The 26,529-nt window shown below is 40.3% G+C and overlaps 1 long non-coding RNA gene and 1 pseudogene across 1 annotated transcript in view; both read right to left on the bottom strand.

Moving 5' to 3' along the window:
• Positions 1-285: 285 nt before the first annotated feature.
• LOC148109410 (uncharacterized) overlaps positions 286-26,529 on the bottom strand; it is a 299,324-nt gene continuing 273,080 nt past the window's right edge. The window contains exon 3 of the long non-coding RNA XR_015725626.1: positions 286-417. This is a non-coding gene — a long non-coding RNA (uncharacterized LOC148109410). The remainder of the gene's footprint in view (positions 418-26,529) is intronic.
• The window catches only part of LOC123801914 (large ribosomal subunit protein eL32 pseudogene), a 193,726-nt pseudogene continuing 171,403 nt past the window's right edge, over positions 4,207-26,529 (bottom strand).

Genomic DNA, 26,529 nt, shown 5'->3' with positions numbered 1-26,529 from the left:
GTAGAATGGTGGAAAGGAAAACTAATGGAAATATAAAAACTTTGACTTTGAGAGTTAGGCTTTGGGGAGCTTATCTAATGCAAACACTCAATGCCATCGGATTTTGTTCATAACTGATTTTAAATGTGAATGCCCTCAAAGATATTACTTTCTTCTTAACTTATAAGACCTGCCAATGGGTAAACATCAAACAGATAATGTATTCATTTTTTAACCTTGATTTAGACTCTTTTCCTATCACCTTCTGGGAAATCCTTAGCTTAAGAAAGAAATGTTATCTTTCTCACCTCTAAACGTGTCCTAGTGCTGGAACAGTAAGCATTCTAATCAGCGTGGCTCCCAACCATCTGTGATGAGATTTCTTCGGGAGGATTCATCTCAGTCTCTAATGCTCAGAAGTAGTTAATCCACTTGAGCCTAAAGCAGAAAGAAAACAGAGAAAGAAAGGAAAATGGTTGGGAAGGAGGGAGTGCATGTGTGGGGGAGAGAAGATGGATTAAATGTAGCAGTGCTTTTTTGCCCTAAAGCTTCAGAAAATGAGAACATAATGCATCTGTGTAAGAGCACATAAAAAAATTAATGTTAAGCAAAAAGTTCTAATATTAATTACAAGGAGACTTCATAGTGGGTGCTGGATTAGCCATTTTACATGGTCCTTTCAGTGCTCCTGGCCTACTTCCTCACGTGGGGGCTAATGTTATCCCCATTTTACAAATGAGCAAACTGAGACAGAAATGCACCAAAACACGAGCTCCCAGAGAATCCTTGTTATTTATACCCGATGCCTGAGGTTTTGCCTTTTTCTCATATCCTACGTAACAGTCTTATATCCGGACTCGACAAATGTTTTTCAAGTATTTACCATGAACTCCAAACTCAGACGCAATTCATTTCATTTAATCTTTAAAATAATCCCACGAGGTCAGGATTGTTCCAATTATTACAACAAAGGAAAGGGAAGAGCAAAATAAAAAGCACGAGAAGCCCGGAGTTTTATTCCAGGTGCCAATGGAGACACAGGCCAGAAAGTCAACTTTCTGAGGAAGGGGGCCTCTGCATTTGGGCATTTTTTCTACTTTCCTTGGGAAAATCTTCCTGATAATAAGTCTCTCTAGGTTTCCTCGTCTCCTCTGGTCTTTCTCTCTTTGCCTAGAGGACCTACTGAAAGAATATGCAGGAGGAAAATAATTTTAATTATGACAACCATCTGGGGATATATATATATATATATCTCATCAGCACGCACCCTTATAACAGCGGTGTGAGGCATATGTTAACAGAACAGCCAGTATAATGATGTCCTTAAGGGAAATTACTTTGTTGAAAAGGTAAATAGATCTGAGTGTGAAGTTGGTCTCTGGGGCATCTCTGTTATGAGGGTTTGAGCAAACATTTGAAACTGTAGGATTCTCACATACAAAAGCCATTGTTGAAACATAATCTAAATAGGTTAAACATCTGGATGATATTCACGAGGTCGAACACACAGTAAAAACTATATGCCACAAATGCAAAAATGTGGGAAAATGGGACCCGTCATCAATAGAAACAGTCCCGAGATAATGTGGATGATGGAATTAGCAGACGAGAACGTGCAAACAGCTACTGAAATCATGTTCATGGAAAGGGTGGACCCAGGCGTGAATAGGTGGGGAATCTGAGCGCAGAAATGAAAACTACAGAAAAGAGACAAATGGAAACTCTAGGGCTGAAAAGTCTCATATCAGAGCAATAGCAACAAAAAGAAGCGAACAATTTGCCGGATGAGTATGCTGAGATTTTTGTCTCCTTATTGTACCAAATACTGAGGAAGAGTGATAACATCTCCAATTATGATTATAGAGATGGATATTTTTAACTTTAGTATTACCATATTTTGCTTTACGGAGTTTGAAACTCCATTAGTAAATGCGCAACCATGACAGTGTTATGCCCACTTGGCTACACCATGGGGTACACAGATATTTGGTAAACATTATTCTAGGTGTTTCTGTGAGGCTATTTTTGGATGAGTTTAACATTTAAATTGATATACTGAGCGAAAGAGATTGCCCTGCCTACTGTGGGTGGGCCTTATCTAATCAGTTGAAGGCCTGAATAGACCAAAAGGACTGACGCTCCCTGAAATAAGGGGAGATTCTTCTACCTGACTGCCTTTAAGCTGAAACATCAATTGTTTCCCGTCTTTGCACTCACACTGAGACATGGGCTTTTGCTGAGTCTTGAGCCTGCCAGCCTTCAGACTTGATTCTCAGGCCTTTGGATACACACTGGACCCACATCATCAGCTCTCTGGAGTCTGCAGCTTGCAGACTATAGATCTTGGGGCCTGTCAGCCTCCACGATAGCGTGAGACAAGTCCTTGTAATAAATCTCTTTCTGTGTATATGTATACATATCATATTGGTTATGTTTTTCCAGAGAATGCCAACTAATGTAATAATTAAATTAGATTGTTATGTCTTCCTGGAGAATGATTATTTTGCACTCTTTGTCAGGCAATTTCTAGATCTCCATATCTTTGGAGTTAATGGAGCTTTATTAGTTTCTTTGGTGGTGTCATATTTTCCCGATTCTTCATGATCCATGTAGCTTTGTGCTGCTGTCTGTGTATTTGAAGGGGCAGACGGCTTTTCTAGTCTTTACAGACTGGTTTTCAGCAGGTAAAAACATTTTCTTGCAGTTTCCTGGGCTGATGTCATTGCCTCTAGAATCACCATCATAAAGGGTTGGAGCCAGGTCTATCTGGGCTGTTGCTGGGTCTATGGTGGGGTCAGAGGTTGGTGGACCTGTCACCACCAGTGACTTGGGTGGGCGTGGATCTTGTCTGGTCCCTGAGTGGATGGAAATGCCTCCAGGAACTTAGTTCAGCATTTCAGACTCCTCAGTTCGGTCCACAGATAGATAGTCTGATACCAGGTATATGGTGGGTGTGGCTCCCACCAGTTCCCTAAGAGGGCATCTGCCTGGTCACTGAGTGGTCCCTAGAGAGGGTAACACTGGCACCAAACCATGGGTGAGGGGGCTGGAACCATGCCCCATGACTGCTGGAGATTCTACAGCCAAGATTGGCGTCTACAGATCTGCCTCTGGAGGCATAGATGGCCATGACCCCACAGGTGTCTGAGTGGAGGCACAGATGGGTAGGTCTTTCTGAGTGTGGCTGGGAAGGGCTGGAGCTGAATTATAATCAGTCTGAGGTTTAGGGTTCACTCTGGGGGCACAGGCAGCCATGTGTCCTGCTGGGTTTCTGGGTGGGCAGTACTGCTCACATCCACAACTGGAAGGGGTTAGAGTCACAGGGCCATTTCAGGATCTGTTGTTGGATCCAGGTTGGCTATTCTGCCTTTGGGGCAATTAATGGTCAGGTCTCCCATCGGGTACCTGGGTCAGTGGGACTGTTGCAGTTAGTGGCTGGAAGGGACCGGAGCCGAGTCACAGGATCATTTCAAGACCTTCTGTCAGACTAAGATTGTTTGACTTTCCTCTACAGGCATGACGGGCACGTCTCCCTACAGGGCCCTGGACCACAGGGACTTCTCACAGACTGGTTGGATAGGGCTGGATCCAAACATTGGGACATTTTAGGATCTCTGGTGGTGTCAATGGGAGTGTCTCTTGCTGGGTCCCCTGGGCTAGCAGGACTGTCCCTGGACTATAGCTGGGAGCGGCTGGAGCCTAGTGAAAGGGCTGTTTCAGGGTGGGCTTGTGTCCAGGGGCTCTCAGACCAAGGCCAAGAGAGCCTGAAGCCAGGTCACAGGTTGCTTCAGGGTTCACAGCCCAGACTAAGGTCTCTGGGCCTATTACTGAAGGTATCAGTGGGTGCAACTCCTCCTCCCTTGGCATGTGGTGCTGGTGACAGGCTGGTGATGGCCAAATGAGGCTGTAGCCTAGTCTGCAGGGTTACAGAGCTGTTTCTGGGCCTGCAGCCGGAACCAGTCAGTCAGCCAGCCACCTGTGTGGGGTCTCTTGGTCTTGAACTCTACCCGGGCTCCCCAATCTCCTACCTGGGTCCCAAAGCCCCCACAAAGGCACTTTTGTCCAAGGACGGCTGCCCAGTCACTGTGCTGAGGGGAGACAGAAGCAGAGAACTGGGTATCGCACCGTCTTGCCAATATCATCAAAACTGTTTTTATTTATTTATTATTTATTTTTTTGGTAGTTTTACGGTTTTATTAGCACAAATACGACGCACATATAAGCTGTCTATTCATTTTCTTCACTGCGCAGACTGGCATGGGGATTGGCGACTCTGATGGCCAGCTGGGCTGTTCTCTCCACAGTGGCCCTGCAGTTCTTGGAGGGGACACCGTGAGCAGTCTCTACACGGTGAGATTTGTTGCACAGCAGCAGTACTAGGAACTTCCAGAAGCCACTGGGCAGCACGTGCTTTGTCTTCTTGCTGCTCCCGTAACCAGTGTGGGACATCAAGATCTGGTCCTTGAATCTTCTGTACCCGCTATTGTCAACGCCTCTGGGTTTCCACCAGTTGCGCTTAATTTTGACGTATCCATCTGACTGGTGCCGGATGAACTTCTCGGTCCTCCTTTTCAGGAACTTGGGCTTCACCAGAGTTCTGACGGTGGCCGTGATGCCGAGCAGGGGATGGTTGCCCCCTGCTCAGGCAGCACCAGGGAAGAGACAAAACTGTGTTTTTGAATCTCTGATTGATTTCAAGGTTTCTCTTGGTCTTTTGCTCTAAGCTGATGATTTTAATTTTTAAAACTGTTGTTTTAAATTTTAGTTTGACTCTGGTGTTCCTTGTTTGGTTTCCTTTGTATTTATCCTACTTAGAGTTTGCTCAGTTTATTATACCTTTAATTTTTTTCCAGTAACTTTTCTGCCCTAGTGTTACTCTCTTTTCTCGCTAGATATTTAATGACTCAAATTTTAGGCCATTTTCTTTTTATTATATCAAAAGTTCTGGTGGTTCTTTTTTCCCTTTCTTTTGTTTTTCTGTTCTTGGACGAGCCTAAGATTGAAATCAGGTGAAAGCTACCTAATTTTGTTTTTTTGTTATAGAAAGATTGTTTTGGCTATCCTAGGTCCTTTGAATTTCCACATAAATTTTAGAATCAATTTGTTAATGCTACGAAAACAATTGCATTGAATCAATAGATGAATATATATTTAGTAATCATATTGTACTGATAAATAAAGATAATGGAAATATGAGAGTTTTTTTAACCAAACAATAAAAATGGGATATATAATTATCAACCTTACAAAATAAGAGGGAGAAACAGGCAATTAGAAAAGGATAGTGATCAGGAAAGAAGCATTAGTGAATGGACATATATCTGAACATGCCTGTAATCAAAACATATAAACTAATTAACCTTTTAACAAAGGTTATCACAATAATACGAAGAAAGCCATCCACTTCTACAACTTATTGATCACAAGAGACCCACTTAAAATAAAACTGCAGAGTAGATTAGATATAAGTAGGAAAATATAAATGATGCATATTCTAAGCAAGGGAATGTAGACATAGGCATCTCACTATTTTAAAAAGTGTAACTTAAAAGAAATAGCATTAATAAGAATGAAGATGTTCATTCTTTAATATTAAAAATATCAATAACAGTACTTGGCACATAGTGGATTGTGAATAAATAAATATAGCAAGAGGAAAAAAACATGGTTTTATGCTTCCTGAAACTAACAGATCAAGAATATTGAAGACTGGAAAGTATATAAATTATTTAATTATTTAAATAGTACAATTAATGTAATGCAAACATCTACACCCAACAAATAGAAATAGGATTTTTTATGAATACATTCTCTTTTAAAAAAACTGACCATATACTAAGTCACGGAATAAGTCTTATAGTCTCAAGAAATTCATATAATCAATGTTATATATACCAGTGCTTTTCAACCTTTATTGTAAATAAGAATCACCTACTAAGCTTGTTAAAACAGAAGACAGCTGGCCTCAATCTCTAGAGATTCTGATTCAATACATTTGGCTGCAGTTTAGGAATTTACATTTCAAACAAATATAAGCTAATGACCCAGTCCCTGGACCAGACTTTGATAGTACATTCTCTTACAACAATATAAATGACTTCAAAATCACTAATGAAAATTTCTTTAAAAACAAACAAAAGCATGTGCCTAAAAGTTATTTTTTTAATGTTCTTAATTATTCAGGAGTTAAGAAAAATATCATGATGAAAATTGCAAAGTATTTTGTAATGAACTATGAAAGCATTAAATCAAAACCTCGGAGATTAAGTCAATGTGATATTTAGAAGTATATAGCCTGATATATATTTATTTGTGAAAATCAACAATACGGGAATTAAATGAGTTATAGTTTCAATTCAAGAAGCCAGAAACAAACAAACAAAAATAGTTCTACTTCTGGTAATGAAGACCTAGCTTGTAGCAGTCCAAAACTCCTGCTGAGAACATAGAGAATAGATGAATAAAATACAAAAATAATTTGAATGCACAAAGAGTCACTGAGGGAGCCAAAGTGAGGACCATAAAAAGAAGAGAAATGCATTGGGGTGAGTCAAATCTTCTATGTAACTTTTTCCTGCAAGGCATTAATACATTTTTGTGTATTCCAGGCTGAGAAGTTTAACACAAAGATAATGCTAAGGAATAGAGAAACTAATCATAAACTTGGCACTCTCTTGAGGCTAGAGAGAATAACACAGACTTTATGGTTACTGAGATAATCAATACTTAAGAAGCAAAGATGCCACAGATTAGGAACTGCACAGTAAAGAGCCTGGTAGCCTCCCCATTGATCACCAAAGACACCTGCTTATTCATCTGTGAAGAAAGCCAAAAGACTGCAGCCAGGAGATTGAGGAGCTGAACAGCTAAATAGAGCATCATTTTGGGAATATATAACTTATATTTCTTGGTGACCAAGTAAAAGGAATGCTGATAAATATCCCAGATGTTCTCTAGGGACTTCTAAACATATAAATATATTGTTACATATTCCTAGGAATAAGAAAAAAGAAAATAGTAAACCAGGTTTTATAGTGAAACCCAGTTTCAGACAAACTTAATTAACTGATTATGATAAACTCATAAACTAACCAAATTGATATGTATAAAATACTGAAACCAGTAATTTCAGGAAACACAATCTTTTCAAGTACCCATCCAACATTCATCAAAACTAACCAAATGATGGGCAATGGACTAGTCTCAGCAAATTTCAAATATTAACACAATTTAGAATTTATTCTCTGCCTACATGGAAAATAAACTAGAAAGCAGTAACACATAAAAATATTCTTATATATTTGGAAATTAAGACATATGCTTATACACAATGTATGAATCAATATAATAATCCAAAAGGAAATCAAAAAACATTTTTAGGTGAATGTAATGAAAATATGTCTATCAGAAATACCATTCAAGTACACTTACAGTTAAACCTATACCTTTAAATGCACATGCTAGAAAAGAAGAAAAGTGGAAATTCAAAGATCTAAATGTTCATCTCGAGAAGTATGAAGAAAAAGGATAATTAAAATTTCTCCAGAAGGAAAAAAGATGGAGATCAAAACAGAAATTAATAAACTAGGAAATACGCAGGAGAGAAAATAAACAGACATAAGCTGATTCTTTGAAATGAAGAACAAAACTGATAAACATTTTTGAAAGCTGATCAAGTAAAGAATGATGGTACAGATTACAAATATCAGGAACATAAAAAGGGATTTCACCACAAATCTGACAGACACAAACATGATAAAAAGAGGATATTAGAAATGATATTTTTCCAATAGATTTGAAAATTTACATTGAAAAGACAAATCCTAAAACTTCCCAAAACTGACACAAGAGAAGACAGAAAACATAAATAATCCTAAATCTTCCTATTGTACTTGTTTCTTTTGTTATTGTTTTCTATTTTCATTAAAAATCTTACAAGACTGATAACCAGGTCAATGAATTCCTCCAACAGTTTAAGGAAGAAAATGAACTACACACAAATTCTTCTAGATAACATTAAAAAAATTTTTTTCCACTTCATTTTATTGTACCAGCATAAGCCCAATACCAAAAATAGGTAAGAACATTTTCAAAAAGAAAAAATTACAGGTCAATCTGTATGTACAGGTCAAAAACTATAATTATACCATATTTTTAGCAACAGAATTGTTGGCTAAATTATAACACTGTAACCAAATTAGGAATAAAATCAATTTTCCTTAACTGCCATGTGAAATCTATAAGGAAATGTATATATACACTTCAGTAAATACTATTGTTAATGACGGAATATTGAAAACTTTCCTTCATAAAATTTGAAAAAAAGACAATGATGCTCAAAACCATTTCTATTAAATATTCTACAGGAAGTCCTATGAGTTCAAGATCAAGTAAACTCAAAATGACAAATAGGCATGTGAAAAGATCTAAAAATAATTTCTATCAGGCAATTGTAATTTAAAATAACACTGTATGTTAGATACATGACATTATTTGTCATGTATTTATCAAAAACCCTCAGAACTTTACAGCACATAAGTGAAGCTGAATGTTGAAAAAAAATTTTTTTTTAATTTACGAGATTAGGACATCCCAAGAAAGAATGCAGACTATGACAAAAGAACCTAAATGTATTACAAATGTATGAAACACTCTCAGTGAAGGGGATACAAATAAACAGCGTGATATTACTGTAACGGACTGGAGCAATTAAGTAAATGGAGGATAAATAAAGGGAGTCAGGTTTTTTTGCTGTTGGGAGTTAGAATTTACAAACAAGGCAAGAAGTTAGAATGATCCATATGGTCATGCATTAGAATTGGAAACATCAGTATGAATTCATGTTTAGTTAGGTTTAATCAATGGTGCTGAGCCAATCTGACATCTGTAAGTAAACAAAGCCAAAACTGAATGATCAAACAAAACTTGACTTCCACCTGACATGATATAAAAATTCACTTCCAAGTGGATTGCTGATCTATATGTTAACTGTGAAAGGTAAAACAATAAAGCTCCTACAAGACAATGTAGGAGAGTAAGTCAGTGACTTCTGGAGATGGAAAGATTTTTAAAATCTGATAGAAAATTCACCAATAGGAAAAGGCTAAACAATTAGACTGCATTGAAATTAGGAACAGAATTTCCACCAATAACCATTGTTTAAAAAACAAAAAGGAAAGGCACTAGGTGAAAGAAGATATTTGCAAGAAATGTATTTGACAAACACCTGATCCAGAATTCATGGACAGGGCTTAAAATTGATAGGTAAAAGACAAACAACCCAATATAAAAATACAGAAAAGATCAGGTACTTTATAAAAGAAGATATCCAAATAGCAATAAACAATGAAAAAAAAGGTGCTTAATAAATCATTAGTGCTGGGGGAGGTCATGGAGAGGATATGACTGCTGGCTGACTTGTGAGTTGGACTCCAGTAATCAGAGGCTCCTCACTCCTTCCCCTGTGGAATGTGCATTCCACTTGACTTTCCCACTCCCAGAAGCTGCCCCAAGGACACAGCCTTAGATAGTGATGTGGTTGGTGATGAGATCACCTGGAAGGTACATGTGACTAAAGCCAGTCAAGGCCTCTATATGCATTTAAGATTGGACAGACAGATGCAGAGATCTACTCCTCTTGTGGCATCCAAGGGAAGCTTCCTAAGTAAGTCCCCTTGCTTATTAAACCTGCCACCACCAGTCTGGATTAGCCTCTTTCTTCAGTCTCTCTCTGCCCTCCATGTTTCAGATCACACCTGGGAAGCTCCCTAGGAGGTTGCAAACCACAGTTAGAAGCATGTGAATTCAAACCAAGTGAGATATCACTACCCTACACCAGAAAGCCATATATATAGTCTAACTATAGCATCTACAGTTAAAGATGTGAAACAATTGTAACTCTCATTTCACTCTGGAAAACCATTTGGCAGTATCTGCTAAAGTTGAACATACACATCAACTATGACCCAGCATTTCCACTTCTAGATACATACTCAATAGAAGTGCAGATCAATGAGAAACAAAAGTCAAGTGCAAGGATATTCATACAACATTTTACTTATACTATTGAGAAATGGAAATTCTCATCATTAATAGAATGGATAAATAAATCACTGTATATTATTCATCAAAAGGAATATTACATACCAATGAAAATGAGTAAACTACATATACGTGCAACAAAATGAGTTAATATCACAACACAATATTGAATTAAAGAAGCCAGCTAAAAAGGAGAATATATGATATACCCTGCAAAAATAGACAAAACCAGTTTGTGTTGTTAGACATCAAGATGGTGGCTACTTTCACAAAGGAGGGCCAAAGAGTGACATAGAGAGGTACAAGGGGTGTTTCTGGGGCTGGTGGTGGTATTGTTCTATTTTCTGATCTGTGTTGTGGTTACACCCGTGTGCTCCTATTTTGAAAATTCATCCAACTTGCACTCATAATTTATGATTTTTGTATGCACAATAAACGTCAGTAGAAAATAATATAAATGCTAGAAAAAAAGACAAAACTTAAAGAATGTGGAGGCCAAGAAGGATAGTGGTAGCAGCAAAAGTTAATGTGACAATAAACAAAAAGGATAAAGAAAATCAATAATCAAAGTTACTTTTACAGGGAGAAACAACAATAAAAAGGCAAACCTGTAGCAAATCTACTCAAGAAATAAAGGGGAATAACTTTTTAAAAGAATAAATTTCAATCCAGAAATAAAGGGATTTTTTAAAAGAATATTTTCCTAGCCCTTCCCAGCTTGTGCTGTAGCTGTGTTTATTTGAGACTTCCATTTTCAAGTGCTTTTAAACTATAGCTAAGGTTTACTTCCATCTTTCTTTTCATTAATTCCAGAGGCAATGGTCTATTGTTTGTGACTCAACATTCTGGATTTGCATAATAGAAAACATGCAATTCTTTTTAGAATCTCAAGAGAAATAATTCAACACATTTGTCTTTTTCAGCATCATTACCAGTTATGACACTAACATCATGAAAAATACCAATACTCATTCTAAAATAGTCACAAATATTTAATTTAACTTGCAATACATTACCTTCCACTTAACAACAGCTACACATTTAGCTCCTGGTTTTCATTTGTAATTTATTAATTCCATCAGCATATACTGAGTTTCCAGTAAATGCTGGTCACAGGTCTAGACCCTACAATGCAGCAGTGCATAAAACATGACCCCTTCTCTACAAAAGCTCTATTTCCATAGGGCAACGACATGGGGACACATAAACAACTACATTGCAGGGTATTATGTGCCAACAAAGAAATAAATGTGGGTCATATGGAGGCTCAGAGGAGAAAATAATTAAGTTTGTTTAGAGGATGAGCTGAGGACTGCAGGAAGGAGCATTAGCATGCTGTCCCCAGCAGGTACATGGTGTAGAGGAAGGCTCAGAGACAATTATGGGAATGTTAAAAGGGCTCTATTTGTGAAAGACATAGCAAGCCATGCTAAGATGTTCAACAGCAGCCTACAGGCAGAGGAGAGCCCTAGAGGCTCCTACACAGTTGTGTGAGGAGGTCCAATTTGATTTTGAAAGACAACATTCTGTTCATTTTGCTCTCCAGGTCCTGTGAGTGTCTCACCACCACTAGACTGTACCAGGAATGTTCTTCACATCTCCCTGCTTCTGGCCTTGCAATGCGCCATCATCAGTCTCCTTTTCAAACACTGTCTGTCTGCCAACATAAAAGTCACATGTTCACAGAACTACTTCTGAGCCTCTGGCATAACTAGTTTCTCCCTCCACAGTATTTGCATGTTGTTTTGCACTTACACTATTACAAGATCCACCCCACTGGATTATAAACATATTTCCATATAGGTCACTGCCACTGGCCCTTGGGATCTGATGATGGTAGGCCCTGTCTTCTTATTTGTAGCCTTAGTGCCCTGAGAAGTTCTAAGTGCATATGGATATTTAATCAAGGTTTGTTAAATGTACATCTCAAACATATGATTTAAGTAAATCGTCTATCAAATCACCATAAACAGTCAGACAAATTTTTATATTGTGAAATATCATTCAACAATATATCTATTTAATGATTTTAAAGTTTTTTTAAAAAATCAGTGTCTGTCTATATTGAAAAAATTCATAAATGCTTCAAAAAGAAGAAAAGATTCTAACATTTACTGGACACTACCTAGAAGCTAGCCTATGATAGGAATACTGTATGCTGTGTGATGGTTAATTTTATGCGTCATCATGGCTAGGCTATAGTGACCACTCGATTGATCAGGTACCAGGCTAGATGTTGCTGTGAAGGGATTCTTTTTACATGTAATTAACATTTAATCAGAAGATTTTAAGTACCCTCCAAATGTAGGTGGGCCTCATTTAATCAGTTGAAGGCCTTACAAAAAAAGACTTACGGTCCATCAAGGAGAAAGAAATTATGCCTTGTAACTCAAGATTGCAACAGCAAAAGTATGAACCCTTGCTGGAATTTCCACCCTGCCAGTCTGCTTGAAATTTTGCACCTATCAGTATTCACAGTCATGTGACCCAGTTACTTAAAATCTGCCCCCCCCCCATCCCTCTCATCTCTCTGTCCTGCTTCTCTGGAAAACCCTAATACAACATGATATCATTTAACCATCACAGCCAGCTTCAGAGCAGTATTATTCTCATTTTTCCCAAAGTCATGGAGGGTCAGAAAGTTTAAGTATCTTGAATAGTCCATGGGTCAACATTACTATCGCTCACCAATATCCATTCCCCCCAGGGTGACTAGGCATTCTGATTTCCCTGAGATTGTCATGGTTTTAGGACATAGGATGTATGCCTTCAGCCCCAGGAATCCCCCCTCATCTGGTTGTCCAAGGCAACCGTATATCCTGCCCTCAGCAAGGCCATTTGACTTGTTTTGACCAATGCAATGTGAGAAGAAATGGGCTCTGAGTCTCTTCTGGGTGGAAGTGATGACCCACCAGTATATAATTCCCCAACCTTCTCTTCCACTGGGGTGATGATGGGTGACGAATGTTGAACTGGGCTTGAATGCTAAGCCATTATGCAGGTTACTTGCCTCGGAATATCTCCCGGGCCACCACTACCTGACTCTGTGTTAAGCCACTGAGATTTTGGTGGCTCTTTTTGTTATTTGTTTTTTACTTCAGACTATACTGTTCTGTCTTGAATAGTAGAGTAGGAGTCTATAATTTTTCCATAGCTACCCTATAATCAAGAAAGGCAGTTTTTGTTTATTTTAAGTAGATTGGTTGAGGAAGGAAGCTTGTATATTTTTATATACAGAGAGAAAGGGGCTAGTGGAAAAACACAGACCACTGATGTCAGAAAAAGGAAGTTCTGGAGGGCAGGTGTGGTTAGAGAGTGTCGTTAGAGAAGGAGGCATGGAGAAAGCAAGGCTTACACCAGGGACTGAGGACAGACAGCTCTTTCTCCGAGGGCCTGGGGAGCAGTTGAGAGACAGTGACCCTTTTAGGGTGGGGGAGAAGAACTTGCCATAAATGCCATTGCTCTCAGAGGAGTGCTGGACAGGGAATCCTTGGTTAAAAACCTTAAATAAGTCTTATCTTTCTCAAAGCCTATGAGGTAAAGGTGTGGGCAACATACTCAGCGAAATCTGACATTTTACGATTGTGGAAATTCTACTCGGAATCATCACAGATAGACCTACATTTCATCCATTACCAAAAGGTACAAAAGGAAGTCTACCATCAACTCAAAGAGCAGGCACAATAAGGAGACACTAGCAAGTGTATTAGGGCTTTTAATCAGCAGAATTCAATATGGTAACTGTGAGTGGCTTTTGATTTCCAGTTTATTTATGATGTGTACCATAAATGACTTAACTTTTAGTTTGTCAACAAGAACAGACAAGGTTAATTAAATAATTATAGATAGTAAATGTTCTTTACTGGTAGCGAGGCAGATGTGAAACAAAACAATATGAGAACAGTCCAACCCCATCCAAAGCTCTGCGGCTCCTTCACCCAATGGTCAGGAGACAGTCCATGCCTTCTGCCGCTCACTGTGCCTAGATCTGAGAGCCGAAGCCCGTATGCAGGCGTCCCTGAGCCTCTCCTGGCTGCCTGCACCCAGATAGATTTGTGTGTTTCTGTTGTCTCTGCATTTTAACAGGATTTTAACTGAACACTTTTCTAAAAATGTAGTTGAAGTTTCTACATTATATACTTTAATATTTGGATATGCGATTTATTTGTGGTGAATTCCCAGATGTCAGAGTTGGAAGAATTCCTTCTAGAAGAGTCAACACACTCAGAGAGTTGAAGTATTTTATCTCAAGTCAAACGACTGTTTCTTTGCTAACATTTGATGCATGCGCAGTGCAAGGGGCTGGGAACCTAAGGGGCATGTAGGAGGTTTTGTACCCCGCGGTGAGGCCAGCACCGCATCTTAATCATGAACTGGTTCTCTGGGCCAGGGAAGAGAGACCAACGTATTCTGCCTGAAATGCGTGTTGTCAAAAAGGAAATTTGCAGAAGGAAAAAGCATTTAATGAACATTAAATGGAGGAGGGAGAAGGGCATGAGGAGCAGAGAGGGATCATATGTGAAGGTCCACAGTACAGTATTCTTTGGAAGCAGATTTTTAGTGTGTTTGAGAATCCTGACTACATATCACAATAACCTAGGAAACTTTAAACAAAATACGATGCCAAGCCCATCCCAGACGTTCTGCTTTATTGAGATTCAAACATCTTCATACTTCTCAATGATGAATATTGAGTATATCAACTCCTTGTAAAATGAAGAACTGCCCCCCTAAAAGTCTGAAATATGAACAGAATGTTAAAAGCCTTATCTACTCCCGTGATTTTACAAAGACTAAAGAGAATTTACTTGCTCATAAAATGCCAAAAATTTCCATTAAAGCTGGCATGTTCTCAAAAACATTTTTTGTTCTCTCTTCTTACAGGATTGATTCTACAAACTTGGGCCCCCTGAGTGTTTACTGACTCACAACATTTATTTTAGAGCATGAGAATACGATATCTGGTAACTACTCATTTTTACCAGTATCTGTGTTACAGGTCAACTAAGTTCAGTGTGATCTTGGTTCAACCAGGCTTCCCTCAGAAAAAGCTGTTTCCACTGTTAGTCAGCTTGGGCTGTTGTTAACAATACCACAAATTGGGTGGCTTAAAGAACACAAATGTTCACTTAGTTCAAGCTTGTGTTTTTCATTGTGATGCATGCAAATCTTTAAGCAAGGATTTTAAAAGGACATGAGGGTTAATTCTGTTTTGATTATTTATTATGGGATTTTCTACTTGCATATGAACGCCTTAAACTTGATGGATTACAGTGTGTTTTGTCTAAAGACGCCTTGGAAGTCTTGCTCATGCCTGACTGGCAGACAGTAATATATGAAATGAGCTCTACACACAAATCCTTTTCCTGTTTTCTTTCCGGTATGATGTAGAGTTAAAAAATAGAAATTGAGTTATGAAACGCCCTAAGTATTCAATACTAGACTGTTTAAAAAAATTAAAGATTCATAACAGGCAACACAAAACAGAGAAAGCACTTGGACTTTGGAATAGACGGAACAGATTTCAAATTCCGGCTCCCTCCCATGCTGTGAGGGAATGTGGGAATTGCATAAACCCTCCCTGAGCCTCAGTTTCCCTATCTGCAGATTGCAGTAATAATATTAGCTCCATGTGTACTGTGAGAACCAAATGCATCCATTCAATACCTTCTGAACACCTAACCAGTACCAGTATTTATAATACTTACCAACTAGTAAAATATGAGCACAGCCCCATCAGAATGGACGCTGCCCATTAAAAAACAAACAAAAAACAAAAAACAAAACAACAACAAAAACCAACCAAAAAACTATAGGTCAACTTGAGCTGAATATAGCACTGGCTTGAATGAACATAAGTATAGGTGCTGGAAATACAGAAATTAATGGGACAGAGCCATACCCTCCATACCGCGAAAGACTCAGGGTCCTCCAAGAGAGACTCAAACACACAAGAAAATGAATGCACTGCGGTGTTCTAGATACTAGGAGAGCAGATGCGTCATAGCTGGAAGTGCCTGACACAGAGCTCATTACATCGTGGGCACTCTTTCCTTTCCACTGGCCCTGATAGGGAAATCAGTCTTTAGTATGGTGAGATTAGGCCTCATTTTCTTTAGCAAAACTGGGAAGAAGAAAGAAAAACCAGGAGACATAAAATACTCCTTAGATTATGAATAAAATGAAACCAATCCAAAAAATCTCTCACTCAAGGCTTCAGCTTGCACCACAATGCATGAGTTGAGCGTGTTACCCTAGACTGACATGTCATTTCTGTTTTCCCAACACAAATAGTTTTGATAATCTAAACCTAATAACTACCCTTTATTTCCAGTGATTTAGACATCACAGTATTTGTGCTTTCTCATTTAATCCTCGTTGACCTTGCTAAAAGATAATATTATCTAGTTTATCAGGAAAAAACTGGAGGTCAGAGAGGTGAAGTGAATTGGCCAAGATCACTTGACAAAGTCACTATCCTGGATAGACCCAATGACCTAGAGGCCGCAAGGCAGCTAATCTCCTATCTTTTTCTCATATGAAGACCCACCAAAACAAAAGACAGACTCTCCTAAAATGGGGAAGCATCATAGGACAATGGAATCTCAATCTTAAAAAGAAACAATGTCATACTATGAAAAGTTTTAAAGAAATATATATGTTGCATTATCAGAAATATGATGATTTTAATAGTTCCTCCCATTATGCACATGTGGGGAGAGGACAGAGAGAAGAGAGATCTGTCAGGAAAGGGGGATTTTATTTTATTTTATCTTATTTTATTTTATTTTTTAGTTTTGTTTTTTTTTTGCCAAGAATGATCTTTTTAAGTTTTATTCTATCTTTCTTTTTTTTAATAATAATTTTTGAGGGGCGTCTGGGTGGCGCCCAGTTGTTAAGCGTCTGCCTTCGGCTCGGGGCGTGATCCTGGCATTCTGGGATTGAGCCCCACATCAGGCTCCTCTGCTGGGAGCCTGCTTCTTCCTCTCCCACTCCCCCTGCTTGTGTTCCCTCTCTCACTGGCTGTCTCTCTCTGTCAAATAAATAAATAAAATCTTAAAATAATAATAATAATAATAATAATTTTTTATTACATTGTTAGTCAACATACAGTACATCCCTAGATTTTGATGTAAAGTTCCATGATTCATTACTTGCATATAACACCCAGTGCACCATGCAATACGTGTCCTCCTTACTACCCATCACCGGCCTATCCCATTCCCCCACGCCCCTCCCCTCTGAAGCCCTCAGTTTGTTTCTCAGAGTCCACAGTCTCTCATGGTTCATTCCCCCTTCTGTTTACCCCGCCTTTCTTCTCCTACCAATCTTCCTACTTATTATGTTCCATAAATCAGTGAAACCATATGATAATGATCTTTCTCTGCTTGACTTATTTCGCTTAGCATTATCTCCTCCAGTCCCGTCCATGTTGCTGCAAATGTTGTGAAATCATTCTGTTTGATGACTGAGTAATATTCCATTGTATATATGGACAAAATCAATGCTCAGAAATCAGTTGCATTTCTATACACGAACAATGAGACTGAAGAAAGAGAAATTAGGGAATCCAATCCATTTACAATAGCACCAAAAATCGTACGTTATCTCGGAATTAACCAGAGACATAAAGGATCTATATTCTAGAAACTACAAATCACTCTTGAAAGACATTGAAGAAGACACAAAAAGATGGAAAAAATATCTCATGCTCATGGATCGGAAGAATAAACATAGTTAAAATGTCTATGCTACCCAGAGCAATCTACACTTTCAATGCCATCCCGATCAAAATACCAATCATGTTTTTCAAAGAACTGGAACAAACAGCCCTTAAATTTGTGTGGAACCAGAAAAGGCCCAGAATCGCCAAGGAACTGTTGAAAAGGAAAAACAAAGCTGGGGGCATCACATTGCCAGATTTCGAGCTGTACTACAAAGCTGTGATCACAAAGACAGCATGGTACTGGCACAAAAACAGACACATAGACCAATGGAACAGAATAGAGAACCCAGAAATGGACCCTTGGCTCTTTGGGCAACTAATTTTTGACAAAGCAGGAAAAAACATCCAGTGGAAAAAAGACAGTCTCTTCAATAAATGGTGCTGGGAAAATTGGTCAGCTACATGCAAAAGAATGAAACTTGACCACTCTCTCACACCATACACAAAAATAAACTCCAAATGGATGAAAGACCTCGATGTGAGACAGGAACCCACCAAAATCCTAGAGGAGAACATAGGCAGCAACCTCTTTGACATCAGCCACAGCAACTTTTTTCATGACACATCTCCAAAGGTAAGAGAAACAAAAGAAAAAATGAACTTGTGGGACTTCATCAAGATAAAAAGCTTCTGCACAGCCAAGGAAATGGTAAAAAAAAAAACCAAGAGGCAGCCCACGGAATGGGAGAAGATATTTGCAAATGACACTACAGACAAAAGACTGGTATCCAAGATCTATAAAAAACTTCTCAAACTCAATACACGAGAAACAAATAATCAAATCAAAAAATGGGCAGAAGATATGAACAGACACTTTTCCAATGAAGACATACAAATGACTAACAGACACATGAAAAAATGTTCAAAATCATTAGCCATCATGGAAATTCAAATCAAAACCACATTGAGATACCACCTTATGCCAGTTAGAATGGCAAAAATTGACAAGGCAGGAAACAACAAATGTTGGAGAGGATGTGGAGAAAGGGGATCCGTCTTACACTGTTGGTGTGAATGCAAGTTGGTATAGCCACTTTGGAAAATAGTGTGGAGGTCCCTTAAAAAGTTAAAAATGGAGCTACCCTATGATCCATCCATTGCACTACTGGGTATTTATCCCAAAGATACAGAAGTAGTGAAAAGAAGGGCCATATGCACCCCAATGTTCATAGCAGCATTGTCCACAATAGCTAAATCGTGGAAGGAGCCAAGATGCCCTTCAACAGATGATCAGATTAAGAAGATGTGGTCCATATATACAATGGAATATTACTCAGCTATCAGAAAGAACGATTTCACAACCTTTGCAGCAACATGGACAGGACTAGAGGAGATAATGCTAAGCGAAATAAGTCAAGCAGAGAAAGACAATTATCATATGGTTTCACTCATCTATGGAACATAAGAAATAGGAAGATCAGTAGGGGAAGGAAGGGTAGAAGGAAGGGGGGAACAGAAGGGGAAATGAACCATGAGAGACTATGGACTCTGGGAAACAAACTGAGGGCTTCAGAGGGGAGGGGGTGGGGGATAGGGATAGGCTGGTGATGGGTAGTAAGGAGGGCACGTATTGCATGGTGCACTGGGTGTTATATGCAAGTAATGAATCATGGAACTTTACATGAAAAACTTGGGATGTACTGTATGGTGACTAACATAACATAATAAAAAATTTTTATTAAAAAAATAATAAATAAATAAATAACATTAAGTGGTGTTGGGGGCGGGGCAGGGGGCAGTGCAGTCACTTAAGTGTTCGACTCTTGGTTTCGGCTCAGGTCATGATCTCAAGGTCATGAGATCGAGCACCGTGTCAAGGCTCCACACTCAGTGCGGAGTCTGCTTGAGATTCTCCCTCCCTCTCCCTCTGCCCCTCCCACTCATGCTCACTCTCTCTTTCTCTCTAAAAAATAAATAAATCTTTTAAAAATAATAATAGCATTACAATTGCACAAACAGGGATTAGTAATCATGAGCACTTACATTCCCCAACGTTATTTTATATGCTGCTCACTCTCAAAAGCAGTGAGAAGCTGGTTATACTAGACATCCCAGCTACAAGAAGTCTATAAAAATGAGATGAAAATGAATGCTAGCTTGGGGCACCTGGGTGGCTCAGTCAGTTAACTGTCTGCCTTTGGCTCAGGTCATGATCCCGGGGTCCTGGGATCAAACTTCATGCCAGGATCCCTGCTCGGCAGGGAGTCTGCTTCTCCCTCTCCCTCCGCCCATCCCCACCTCCCCCCACCCCCGCTGTGCTCTCTCTCTCTCAAATAAATAAATAAACTCTTTTTAAAAAAATGAACACTAACAAATAATGGACCAGCATTAGAAATGGAGGCCAATGGAACATGGTTTCAGACCTTAGCCCTCTGGCAACACCTGCACAGGGATGATGTGGTGTGGGGCGGCGGGAGGGGGGGGGGGGACCGTCAGTTACAGGGAAACGTAACTATTATGCCTGGCAAGAGGAAATCACTTTGACGGGAAACAACTACGTGCCAGAAAGTGATAATGCAAACATCTATCTCATCAGTTCCATATTTTAAAAAAGAAGAAGGTGCAGAGTCAGAACAGCAGTGAAGGAAGAGTCTGACGTGGGAGAAAAGCATTCTGGGGTCGCATCCACTTGCTCTGCAGGACACCGGGGTTCTGTCTGCACAGGCGTACAGTCGAGCCATGACGCGGAGACCAGCTTACGAAGGTTACTTCGGTTATCCTCATTGTTTTCACCTCCTTGACTTTCAAAGGCCCATTGGTTAATTCACTTAACAAAGAGTCCATTATTTGTGCAAGAAATACGTGGGTGTGGATGAATGAGACAGCTTTGCCCTTTGCCCTCAAGGAGCTTGCGGCTTAGTGGATGGAGAGACAGAGTGAATCAACTATTAGAATAGACACCCAGGCAACCTTTCCTGATGATGGTAAAGATGATGAAGAAGAAGAGAAGAGGAGGAGAAGGCTACGGGGAGGGGAAGGAAGAAAGCAGGGAGAGGGGAGATGAGCAGGGGAGATGGGAGATGGAGTGAGAGGAGGTACAGAAGAAAAAGACAAAGTCTGATTGTTTTCAGACATCCGCGTAGCCCGGTGTCCCATCTCAGACCTGCGTCCTAAGTCCTGGTGGTCGCCATTCTCTTAATTTTGTATTTTGGTTCCAGCAACCGAAATAAAGGTTCAAGTTCAAAAGTTGATCTCAGTCTGGCTCACTAAGTAACTTCAGGTGGGGCAAAATTCTTAAATGCGTTGTCCCTACTTTGCTGAGTTTTTACAAAAAGCTTTCAGAAACCCTTTCTGTGAACTTGAACCCTTCTGTGGGCTTGAAGATGAGACACAGTTCCCCGGGAAGAAGCAGAGCCTGGAGTAGATGAGGATGTAACTTCAGATGGGAACACACTGGAGACAGGGAGGACACGCTCCTTCCCACCCCGGAGCTGCTGCTGAGTGTCCGTCCCTCAGGGAGAGGTGGCAGAGGTCAGAAGCAAGTGAGCAAACATGACTTTTACAAGAAAGAGACCCAATTTCTTTTCTGGCGCCCACGCAGCTGCATCAGTAACAGTCAAGACGATGGATAACCAAGATTCATTTGCCGCTTGAGAAAGTGCACACAGGATGGTCAACACACTTGTTTGCTTTTAATAATGGATTAGACGCTAAGTGGCGAATGTAAAGCTCTTGAAGCTCCAAAGAAAACGGTTGACATTCTACCTGCTGTGAATTCAAACAGTGCTTTATCTCAGCAATCTCTTTTGAAAAGAGCCCATAAATAAGTTGGAAAGCACTGAGTTCTGAGACGCCTGTAGGAAGGTGGGCTGTCCCCTTCCCCAGAGCAGCCAAAACACTTGCGTGTGCTTATCCCCCTGCCCTATCATGGGCCACCACCTGCCCTGGGAATAGTGGTACCCAGCTGGATCTAGAAACGACAGAACTGCCTTTTGATCCCTATCTACTCCCTACTGGCTGTGTGACCTTGTACAAATTACTTGACCTCTCTGAGATGAAGATGATTCCAAAATCCAAAGTAGCGGTGGCACTGGAAGTAAGAAATTAAAGAAGTGGAAAGCAAAGTGGTAACAGCATCCAATTCAATGCCCAGCAGTTGGTTTACTACCCTCCATTTATCAGTTACAATAATCCCAGAACCTAAGCTAAATACATCTTTCGCTTTGTTTTATAGATGAACAGGAACTGAGACTCAGAAAGGGGTAGAAACAGTTGCCCTAGACCTCACAGTAAGTGGTACGGCCAAGATTTGAGCCCTAGTCAAAAATCATTTTCCCTGTTCTGGGCCGCGCTAGTTAATGCTGTCCCCTTTGGAACTTCACTGATTCGAAGTGGGTGAGTGAGTGGGAGTGAAGAGCCCAGGATACCTCTCAGGGTCCTGGTGTGGGTGAGGCAATTCTCCGGGAAGCCTGAGGACAAATGCAAAGTCCAGGTGGGCGCCCATGGTGTGTTTGGGGGTCTGCTGGACAGCCATGCCCTTGTCCTTCCATTTATTGCTTGAGCTCTTGAAGCTCCAAAGAGAACGGCTGACCTCCAGAACTGGGAGATGACGACGTTCTGCTGTGTAAGCCTCACGGTTTATGGTACTTTGTCATGACAAGCAGAGAAATCTAGAACAGTATTTATAACACTTTGCTGCCTTTAAATCCATTTACCCACTGACTCTTTGCCTTTTCATTTTTTAAATAAAATGTGTGTTATTGACTTTTCACTCCATGACAGGCACCGAGGAAACAATCGTGACAGCCTGTGGTCCCTGTTATAAAAGTGCTTACACTTACTTTGTTTGGGGGAAAAAGCATTACGTTAGAAGTGTCACTGAATGGAGGGAAAAAATGTGAGCATACGCGTGTCAGGAAAGGGCTTCTCTCCATCACTCTCCAGTTGTCACAGGAGAAAGAAAGGTCTGCCACTCTCTCTCATGACATGAATGGCAGTCTCATTTTATACTCACTGATTAATTAAGCTTATGAACAGGGCATAGCTTGCGTCACAAAGTTCTGTGGCGATTCTGCTCAATTCCAGTTTTGCCTGTTCCAACATCTACCCTATTAGCATTTCGATATTTGGAGAGATTGTCAATAAGGGTCATAGAACCACTCACGGGAGGTATGGAGTGACTTCCAGAAGCTCATCAGGTTTTCCACTGCTTTGACATAAGCAGCAACTTTGGAAAAGACCAACTTCCTGTGTGTCACACAACAAGCCCACTGCAAGAAGATTACAGGAAGGGGCACCTGGGTGGCTCAGCTGGTGAAGTGTCTGGCTTTTGGTTGTGGCTCAGCTCATGATCTCGCGGTTGCGGGATCGAGCGCCACATCGGGCTCTGTGCTCAGTTTGGAGTCTGCTTCAGACTCTCTCTCCCTCGCTCTCAAATAAATAAATAAAATCTTCAAAAAAACCCCACCACATTTCAAGGAGCCTTCTGCGTAAGACATAAGTACAGCTGGCAGCTACAAAGCAGCCAGAAGCAGCCTGGTATTAAGGGGATTACGAAAACGTGTGATTTGTTACGGCTCATTTGCTGTCTCTTCCTCCTCTCCTTGCAGAGTCTGCTGACCAATAATTTAAGTTCAACCACTTATCCCCTCTACCAGGAGTGCCCTAAGGGAGATCTACACCATTCCCCGAATAGAACCTCATTTCCTGCTCCCTTCCTGCCTGTGTGCTTCTCACATTTAATCATTTGTGACGTCCCTCCCATAAGGTACTCTGTGCTAAATTATGTGAACACAAAGGCAAATGTGACCCAGACTCTGATCTCAAGCATCTCATCGTCTAGTTGAGAAGGAGCGAGTAAGTTCTCACCCACTCTCTCCTCTGTGCTGCTATGGCCCCTCCCATGGCAGTTCATTACAACGAGCATCCCAGGGCACCCCCACACCCAGGCAAGCAGTAGAGTGACAAGGATGTGACTCCACCAGACAGCACATTTGCTGCCCCCGGACAAACCCACAAGAATAAAGATGATCTCTGGAGAAAACTATGATGAGCGTCAGACAGCAAGAGATCAACAATATCAAGTCACTTGTCCCATCCCTGATCGATATACCTGGGATTCTCTATCAATATTCTTACAAGTTCTTGTTTTGATTTTTTGGAGGAGGTGGGAGGATGATTGGTTGTTGTTGTTTTGTTCAAGTTAGATTAGGTTGGGTTATTTAGATTTCAAACTGAGAAAACCCTGAGTAATAGGGGGATTGTACCAGAAGTAGGGGTGAACACTTTGGGAACCAATGTGCAGAACTGGCTTTATCAAGATAGCACAGAGAACAGGTGCCTGGGTGGCTCAGTTGGTTAAGCATCTGACTCTTGATCTTAGGCCAGGTCTTGATCTCAGGGTCATGAGTTTGGGGCCCCAAGTTGGGCTCCATGCTGGGTGTGAAGCCTACTTAAGGAAAAAAAAAAAAAAAAGAAAGAAAGAAAGAAAGAAAGCAAAAAAAAAAAAAAAAAAAAGGATCCGGGAATCGTCATGGCCCCCGCCACCTTCAGCCGGGATGCTGGGAACACTGGTTGCAATATGACATGACATCTGGCTACAGGCTTCCTGAGTATCTTGAGGCTTCAACCTTGTGCCCAACACCACTGGACTTCTAGTGACTTGGTAGGAAAATGTCAGGCTATTGGATCATAAGCTCTGTCCTTTTATTTTCAGTAAACTTCTACAACATGGAGCCAAACTGGTCCATCTGGAAGCAAAAAGAAAACCATATGCACTTGGTAAAAGAAATGCTTTCAAGCTCAGCAATCTAAGGTATAAAGGTCAGGTAGTAACGTATCCTGAAGAATTACAAAACTAAGTTTCCTACGCCGTGATAAAGTCAGTGTGAGTCAAAACAGGGCAGTGAGAAATGTGGCTGAAGATCTGTTTGTCCTGTGTCTGACAAAGGGAGTCATCCCCCACAGCACGAGCCAGGTGGATGCAGTTGTGGGGAGGGAAGAGGATTAGCTTTCCCTTATCATCCTATCCTGTCTTTCACTCTTCTCCAAGGCCGGAGTCAAGACAGAAGCCATTAATCAGAGGCCAAGGAGGATGGCCAGAACTCCAGGTCTATTGATAAGCAATCAAAGGGGTTGGGTCCTATTTCAAAGATAATGACCAGACATAGTCTCTGACATCAGTGCTGTGGTCTTCAGAAAATGAAACTGTCAGATAGCTGACGGGGGTCTTAAGGGATATTTATGGCAAGAGAAACAACCAATGCCATACAAAGAGGTCTGGTTGCTTATTCCCTAAGATAAACCCCAGGCTCATTAAAGCATATGAAGAAAAGTTTCAGCCCCAGAAGGGGAATTGTCCTTGCTGCTCTGCCCCTGTTAGAAATGGCCAAGGAGGATACCAGACGAGGGAATTCATCAGCAGGCAGATTCTGTGGCAATCATATTGGGTGAACAGGGAACTCAGCAAGACAAGCAAGACAACAGACAGATGCGTATTTCTATCCTTATTCATGGAAGTATTGTGGTCACCCGATATCACTTCCTCCTCTCTCTTTCATCCATGGATTTTTATTCTATTCTGTTTTACCTCAGGGCTGTTGATTAAAAGAAGCAAATAGTTACACTTATCATTACAAAAGCCCAAAGTTTGCAGAATCTTTCTAAGCTCTAATTACTTATCAGAGAGAGAAAAAGGCTTCAGATTGAAAGATCCCGAATTTGGGGTTGAAGGCAACATCTGGACGTGATTTTGGAAGTGGTAGTTTTTCTATACACAGGGTAACTGCATTTTATTAGATGGAAACATTTTGGGGATTTAATGTATACTAAAAAGCACTTGTAAATATGCTGGAGAATCAAAGACCAGATTGTATCCAGTACACAAGACTTCCTTATTCTGGTAATTGGACATCACTTCCTTTGACCCCCACAGATATGGGCGCAAATCCTGGGATTGGCCTCTCACATTATTCCATCTCTCTGGGATTGTTTCAGGACCATCTGAGTTCTTATTTGGGATTCGCCTGCTACAACCGTCCAGGGACATTCTGCTCTATTGTCAGGAGTGTTGGAGCTTCAAGGGTGGATCCCTGGACCATTTGGTGGCCAAGGTACGTTCTTAGGGGAAGACAGAATCAAGGGAGAAGGAGAGACAAGATGAGTCCAACACTGAGTCCCTGATTCTGGCCTCGGATACCCTCAGGGTTTTATTAGCTCTTGTGGCTCACCCTATAATTACGTGAACTAAGCCAGTAGCTTACCAATCAATTCCTGTTTTTCTGAAGCAGGCTAAACATGGGTTTCTTTCCAGTTAAAGATAAAGAAGGACTAGGGGTGCAATGTCCAGCCCGGTGACACCACTGGATGGTGTGTAGCAAGGTTATAGAATAAATTCTAAGAGCTCTCACCATGAAGAAAATATTTTTTTGTTCTTTTTTGCTTTCTTTATTGTATCTTATGGGATGATGGATGCTAACTAAACTTATCATGGTAACCATTTCACAATCTCTGTAAGTCGAACTCTATGTAGTACACCTTAAACTCACACAGTGATGCAGGTCAGCGATAGCTCAAGAAAATGGAAGAAAATGAGTAAGTCATGGGGATAGCGGTGCACCTATGATGACTCTGCTTAATGAGACCATATCGCATATTGGAAAGGAGCTAGCAGAGCGGATCTCGAAAGTTCTCCGCACAAGAGAAAAATTTTTGTTAACTATACATGATGACAGATGTTAACAGGACTTACTGTGGAGATCATTTTGCAATATATACAAGTACCAAATCATTACATTGTACGCCTGAAACCAATATAACTTAATGCCAATCATAGCTCAATTTAA

The sequence above is a fragment of the Ursus americanus genome, chromosome 9 (genome assembly GCF_024610735.1).
Source record: "Ursus americanus isolate L20-20 chromosome 9, mUrsAme1.1.p, whole genome shotgun sequence".
In the NCBI taxonomy this organism is placed as follows: Eukaryota; Metazoa; Chordata; class Mammalia; order Carnivora; family Ursidae; genus Ursus; species Ursus americanus.
Note: the sequence above shows the minus strand (reverse complement) of the source record. Positions and strands in the feature narration are given on the sequence as shown.